This window comes from Pogoniulus pusillus, chromosome 26 (assembly GCF_015220805.1).
Source record: "Pogoniulus pusillus isolate bPogPus1 chromosome 26, bPogPus1.pri, whole genome shotgun sequence".
NCBI lineage: Eukaryota > Metazoa > Chordata > Aves > Piciformes > Lybiidae > Pogoniulus > Pogoniulus pusillus.
In genome coordinates this window covers 3,202,143-3,209,794 of record NC_087289.1, presented here as the reverse complement: position 1 = coordinate 3,209,794, position 7,652 = coordinate 3,202,143, and positions in this window count along the sequence as shown.

Sequence of the window (7,652 nt, the reverse complement as noted above, 5' to 3'; positions counted from 1 at the left end):
CATGAAGGTGATGGAACACTGGAACAGGTTGCCCAGAGAGGTAGCTAGGGCCTCATCCCTGGCAATGTTCAAGGCCAGGCTCTGAGCAACCTGACATCTAGTGAAGGATGTCCCTGCTCACTGCGGTGGTAGATGACCTCTGGGGGTCCCTTCCAAACCAAGCCATTCCGTGGAAGGACCTGGCAAAGTCTTGCTCTCCATCTTGCCTTCTCTAGCTCATGGAACTCATCAAGACAAGAGTGTGTTGTGGTGGGTTCAGGCATTGATCGTTTTCCTCTGTATGAGTTACTTACACCCACTGGGGCAGTTATAGAGTTAACATTCTGCTTTCATTCAGCATCTTAAATAAAGGATTGTATTGGATGCAGAAGAACAGCAATAAGCTAAGTCCATATCATTTCATTCACTTGCTGGACTAGTATATAACCTCCTGTATAAACTATTTCTCTGTTCTTCACCTTTCTGCCTCCTTCCATCAGCTGCTCCTTAACTCCTCCACACCTATTCCTGCACTAACCTTGGTTGAGTGATAACAGTTGTGAGCTTCTTGGCTTTTCTTACTGAGGTGAGGAGTAAAGGCATCTATTAGCCCCTTCTGGGCTTCATCCAGGGAGAATTTTTGTGTTATTTCTAAGTTGTAACTAATTGAAAATGTTTGTAAATGTATTTCTGTACCTTGTATTGTGTATACATATATACATATATAGTAAATACATTTCTGTACCATTGTGTTTCATGCTTTAAATTTGGCCTGCTGTAAATACATTGCTTCATTTGCTTCTGCCAAGGTCTGGTGAATTTATTTTGGGGTGCTAATCTCAACCCACCACACCCACCCAGGCTGACAGTGTTCTGTATGTCTTGAGAAACTTGTGACACAGCTGTTAGAGAGGCAGCACAGGGTGGGGTGGGGTGGGATGGGATAGGATAGGATGATGGCATCCTGGCCTGTATCAGGAAGAGTGTGGCCAGTAGGACAAGGGAGGTTATTCTGCCTCTGTACTCAGCACTGCTCAGGCCACACCTTGAGTGCTGTGTCCAGTTCTGGGCCCCTCAATTCAAGAGAGATGTTGAGATACTGGAAGGTGTGGCGAGAGACCTGGGGCACAGCCCTATGAGGAGAGGCTGAGGGAGCTGGGGGTGTGCAGCCTGCAGCAGAGGAGGCTCAGGGCAGACCTCATCGCTGTCTACAACTACCTGAAGGGAGGTGGGGTTGGTCTCTTCTGCCAGGCAACCAGCAACAGAACAAGGGGACACAGTCTCAAGTTGTGCTGGGGGAAGTCTAGGCTGGATGTTAGGAGGAAGTTCTTCCCAGAGAGAGTGATTGGCATTGGAATGGGCTGCCCAGGGAGGTGGTGGAATCACTGTGCCTGGAGGTATTCAAGCAAAGCCTGGATGAGGCACTTAGTGCCATGGTCTAGTTGACTGGCTAGGGCTGGGTTCTCGGTTGGAGTGGATGATCTTGGGGGTCTCTTCCAACCTGATTGATTCTATGATCTCTTGTGAGGTGTTGCCCGGTCCCAGGGGTATGTGACAGGCAGTTAGTGTTTGAGATGAGGACAAGAGCCTGCAGCTGTTGTGTGAATCCTGAAACTTGCTCAACCTACAGGAGTTTAGGGTTTTCCACCCTGCTTTTGCCAGAGAAGGGCAATGGAGCTGGTGAAGGGTCTGGAAGACAGGTCTTGTGAGGAGTAGCTGAGGGAACTGGGGTTGTTTATTATGGAGAAGTGGAGGCTGAGGAGAGACCTCATTGCTCTCCACACCTCCCTGAAAGGAGGCTGGAGTGAGGTGGGGGTCAGTCTCTTCTCCCTAATAGTAAATGGCAGAACAAGAGGAAATGGATTCAAGTGGCACCAGGAGAGGTTTAGGTTGGAGGTTAGAAGAAACTTCTTCACTGAAAGGATTCTCAACCGCTGTAGCAGGTTTCCCAGCTCGGTGGTTGAAGCCCTATACCCGGAGGTGTTTCAGAGACAGAGACAAGGTGGTGAGGGATACAGTTCAGCACCAGCCTCGGTGGACATAGGTAATCGTTGGACTCGATGATCTTGAAGGTCTTTTCCGACTGAATCGATTCTGCGGTTCTAAATCATTACGAAACCAACCTCCTTTGGTCTTTGACAGTGCCACCAGGTGGCGACACTGTATCGCAGCCCCGTGTCCCGAGCAGGACGGCGGCACACGGCGGAGCGCGCTGCTGCCAAGCCCCGGTCCCTTCTTCCCCCTCCGGGGCAAGTGACGCTGCCTGCCCCCCGCAGCCCTTCCTGCCCCCCCGCAGCCCTTCCTGCGCCCCGCAGCCCCTCCTGCCCCCCCCAGCCCTTCCTGCCCCCCGCAGCCCTTCCTGCCCCCCCCAGCCCCTCCTGCCCCCCGCAGCCCTTCCTGCCCCCCGCAGCCCCTCCTGCGCCCCGCAGCCCTTCCTGCGCCCCGCAGCCCCTCCTGCGCCCCGCAGCCCTTCCTGCGCCCCGCAGCCCCTCCTGCCCCCCGCAGCCCCTCCTGCCCCCCGCAGCCCTTCCTGCGCCCCGCAGCCCTTCCTGCCCCCCCCAGCCCCTCCTGCCCCCCGCAGCCCTTCCTGCCCCCCGCAGCCCCTCCTGCGCCCCGCAGCCCTTCCTGCCCCCGCAGCCCCTCCTGTGCCCCGCAGCCCTTCCTGCGCCCCGCAGCCCCTCCTGCGCCCCGCAGCCCTTCCTGCGCCCCGCAGCCCCTCCTGCCCCCCGCAGCCCCTCCTGCCCCCCGCAGCCCTTCCTGCGCCCCCCAGCCCCTCCTGCCCCCCACAGCCCCTCCTGCCCCCCGCAGCCCTTCCTGCGCCCCGCAGCCCCTCCTGCCCCCCGCAGCCCTTCCTGCCCCCCGCAGCCCCTCCTGCCCCCCGCAGCCCTTCCTGCGCCCCCCAGCCCCTCCTGCCCCCCGCAGCCCCTCCTGCCCCCCGCAGCCCTTCCTGCGCCCCGCAGCCCTTCCTGCCCCCCGCAGCCCTTCCTGCCCCCCGCAGCCCCTCCTGCCCCCCGCAGCCCTTCCTGCGCCCCCCAGCCCCTCCTGCCCCCCGCAGCCCCTCCTGCCCCCCCCAGCCCTTCCTGCCCCCCGCAGCCCCTCCTGCCCCCCGCAGCCCCTCCTGCCCCCCCCAGCCCTTCCTGCGCCCCCCAGCCCCTCCTGCCCCCCGCAGCCCTTCCTGCCCCCCGCAGCCCTTCCTGCGCCCCTCAGCCCCTCCTGCCCCCCGCAGCCCTTCTTGCCGGAGCACGAAGCGCTGCTCAAAGCCAGCAGCTCGGTGGTGTTGGCTCAGCCTCACAGTAGGCATCTGTGCCTTGCAGAGGAGAAGGCAGGGACGGGGTGGGGAGCGGGAGGGTGGTGGCTACATCGCTGTTCTGAGGCTGAAACTGCCTGCTGCATGGCCCAGACCACATTCAGCTCAGCTTCTCATGCCTGCCCTGGGCAAATCTGGCAGTTTAAGTGCAGGGAGAGTAAGCCAGCAGAGAGTAAAGTGTGCACACGTGGACATGGCACTCTGGGACATGGTTTAGTGGCCATGCTGCTGCTGGGTTGAAGGTTGGGCTCAATGTTTTTAGATGCCTCTTCCAAGCAGAAAAAAATCTCCAATTCTGTGGCAGCTTACAATGACTTTAGTCTGCAGAAAGGGAGAATGAAGAGAGGCTTTCTCACCTTCCACAACTCCCAGGAAGGAGGTTGTAGCCAGGTGGGCATTGGTGTCTCTTCCCTAATAACAAGGGATAGGATGAAAGGAAATGGTCTCAAGTTGCACCAAGGGAGGTTTAGGTTGCAATGAGATGAAACCTGGCCACAGCCTCCCTTCAGGTAGTTGTAGACAGCAATGAGCTCTACCCTGAGCCTCCTCTGCTGCAGGCTGCACCCCCCCAGCTCCCTCAGCCTCTCCTCACAGGGCTGTGCTCCAGGCCCCTCACAGCTTTGTCGCCCTCCTGTGGACACCTTCCAGCACTGCAACATCTCTCTTTAACGGAGGAGCCCAGAACTGGACACAGTACCAAGGTGTGGCCTGAGCAGTGCTGAGTACAGGGGGAGAAGAACCTCCCTTGTCCTGCTGGCCACACTGTTCCTGATCCCAGCCAGGATGCCACTGGCATCCTGGATTGTTCAAGGCCTCATCCAACCTGCCCTTGAACACCTCCAGGGAAGGGGAATCTTCTATGTATTGTTCTCCTGTTGCAGCTGGCAGAATATCTCTGTATAAAACAAAGCATTTCTTCCAGCCTCCCTGTGCCTCCTGCATGGCTTTGCAGGCTGAAACCTGGCACCGTTGGTGTTCTCACAGTGGCAATGTGACAAACACAGAACTGAGGTATTGCTGAAAATAAGCAACCCAAAAACCAGACAGGAAGAGGACATGGGGAGTAGATAGCATGTTAAAATGTGTGAGATAACACAGAAGAAGGTTCAGGCATGATTTGGTGGAAGGTTTTGGTCTGGTTGCAGTGTTAGGGTTTTGCCAGAGCATCTTTGCTCTGAAGGGAAACCTCTTGTAACGAGTGGAGGCTAACAGGGTTGTTTTCAGGTCTCTCTGACAAAGCTGGCATCTCTCTGTTTCTTGGAGCTCTGCAGGTGTTTTAGAACATTGGATTGATGTGTTCCAGTGCATAGTTTCTGCTGGAATTGGTGTAGGCTGTGTGAAGTGGCTGCGAAGTGGAACAAAACACCTCTGACAAACCAGGCTGTGTGAACACAAGGCTGGAAATGAGCTCCTAGGGTTCCTCTTGTGCTATTGCACGAAACCAGACCATGCAGACTCCTGTGTAAGCTCTGTGTGCTCACAATTAAATTGCTCTTTTTCTTCCAGTTTTGTCCCCCACAGTTCAATAGAGATGGAGCACTGGAACAGGCACCCTAGAGAGGCTGAAGGTCTCTCTGGAGACCTTCAAAACCCACCTAGAGGCATTCTTGTGTGACCAGCCCTAGGTGATCCTGCTTTGGCAGGGGGGTTGGACTCGATGATCTCTGGAGGTTCCTTTCAATGCCTAACATTCTGTGATTCTACTGCAACTGTTAAAAGGCCCTTCCACAGGCTGATAGAATAATTTCTGTTGGAAGGGACCTTAAAGATCATCTAGTTCCAACAGCCCTGCCATGGATGAGACACCTTCCACTAGACCAAGTTCCCCAATGCCTCTTTCAACCTGGCCTTGAATACCTCCAGGAAGGGGGCATCCATGACCTCCCTGGGAAACCTGTTCCAGTTCTTTCTTATTTCCAGGCTAAATCTCCCCTCTGCCAGCTCAAAGCCATTGCCCTTGTCCTGTCATTATAAGCCATTTTAAGAAGTCTCTCCCCAGCTCTCCTGTAGCCTCCTTCAGGTACTGGAAGACTGCTCTAAGGTCTCCCTGGAGCCTTCTCTTCTCCAGATTGAACAGCCCCAACTCTTCCAGCTTATCCCCACAGGAGACATTCTCCAGCCATTTGATCATCTTTGTGGCCTCCTCTGCACCCTCTCCAACAGTTCCATGTCCTTCTTATTCTGGGGGCACTGGGACTGGAGAGAGTGCTCCAGGTGGGGTCTCACCAGAGCAGAGAAGAGCAGAGGGGCCAAAATCACCTCCCTCCTGCTGGTCACACTTCTTTTGAGACTTTATTCTCCAAGGTTAAACTATTTAATACTCAGCTGTGACTATCACTGCATTCTCCCTGCTGTGGTTTCCACTTGACCTAAAGTGCAGCCACATCTCTGTGTTCCTCTGTTTTTAATAAATGGATGCTCCAAGCTGTTTTGGTCACCCCATATGAGATAGGCAGGAGCTGTGACATGGATCCTGTTGTTTGAGACAAAGCACTGTCGTGCCACTAGCAGCTACAGTGGGAAGAGTGGGTTTGGGTGGCACAAGCAGGTTCTGCACCATTTTCTGGTGCTTCCTTTGCCACAAGGCTTTTTCCAGCACACATCCAGCCTCTGAGTGCTGTAGCCTAAACACACTGTGAAAAAGAAAGGGGCTCATATTACACTGGCAGCTCCCTGGATTGTAACACTGCTCTCCTGTGGCTTAGCTGAGCTCTCCAGCCTGTGCTTTCATCCGTTTGTTTATGGACAGAGACCTTGCAGTGTGAAGCTGTGTTGGTAGTGTGCAAATGACACAGGTAGCCCTACCACACACTGCTGTGGTTCTCATACAGTCTGGGGAGTTTGTGCACAGCCTTCATGTTCCTAGGTTTCGTGTCTCTGCTGCAGGGTGGAAGTTGAGGGGGTGCTGCATGCTGTGACAGCCGGGCAGGGAACACGTGGGATGGGTTTGGCACCCACCGAGAGCTGGGAGGCACTGTGGCACTTGCATCTGTGCCAGGATTCTGGGAAGAGTTATCATTAGGTAAGCAGTGCTGGTGTTTCAGCTTTCCTCTTTGTTTCAGAGCCCTGCTGAACAGAGAGAGTTTAAACAGGACCAAGCTATCAGCTGCTGCAGGAAGCTGAGACATAATCTGTAATGATTTTTTTCAGCCGTTGGAGTTGCAAAGGCAAGTAGCTGATTTGCCAAGGGACCATCAGGTACACTCTGCATAGAAGAGGTGGGTTAAGGACTAGAGCAGGTCCTCTAGAGCCTTGATTTCAGATTCTATAGCAAATGTATTTTGATTTGAGGAAGACTATCACAGAATCATAGAATCAGCCAGGTTGGGAAGAGACTCCAAACTCATCCAGTCCAGCCTAGCACCCAGCCCTAGCCAATCAACTAGACCATGGCACTAAGTGCCTCAGCCAGGCTTGGCTTCAACACCTCCAGGGACAGTGACTCCACCACCTCCCTGGGCAGCCCATTCCAATGCCAATCACTCTCTCTACCAACACCTTCCTCCTAACATCCACCCTAGGCTTCCTCCAGCACAACTTGAGGCTGTGTCCCCTTGTTCTGTTGCTGGTTGCCTGGCAGAAGAGCCCAACCCCACCTGGCTACAGCCTCCCTGCAGGCAGTTGTAGACAGCAATGAGCTCTGCCCTGAGCCTCCTCTGCTGCAGGCTGCACACCCCCAGCTCCCTCAGCCTCTCCTCACAGGGCTCTGCTCCAGGCCCCTCGCAGCTTTGTCGCCCTCCTGTGGACACCTTCCAGTACTGCAACATCTCTCTTGAATGGAGGAGCCCAGAACTGGACACAGCACTCAAGGTGTGGCCTGAGCAGTGCTGAGCACAGAGGAAGAATAACCTCCCTGGTCCTGCTGCCCACACTGCTCCTGAGCCAGGCCAGGATGCCACTGGTTCTCTTGGCTACCTGGGCACACTGCTGGCTCAACTTCAGCCTACTATCTACCAGTACCCCCAGATCCCTTTCTTCCTGGCTGCTCTCTAGCCACTCTGTCCCCAGCCTGTAAAGCTGCCTGGGGTTGTTGTGGCCAAAGTGCAGAACCCTGCACTTGGCCTTGTTAGTGGATACAAACAAAATTCTGAGAGAATCTTGGAGCAAATACTTCTGTTGCTGGAGATGCACAGTCACTATTCCCATCTCATAGTCACAGCAAGCCAAGCTGGGGTCACCAGCTGCCTGCTGCTGCATGCACACACCTATCCTTAACTCTGCTCCTTTCCCGGGCCAGAGGGAGGATCTGTCATGCTGGGGAGAAGCAGCCTTCCTGTGGCCCCTTTCAATGCAGCCTCCAGAAAGCCAGTTAATGGCAGACCACAAAATGTGCTCTGTTTTAAGCCTGTGAGTGTGCTGTGTGCTG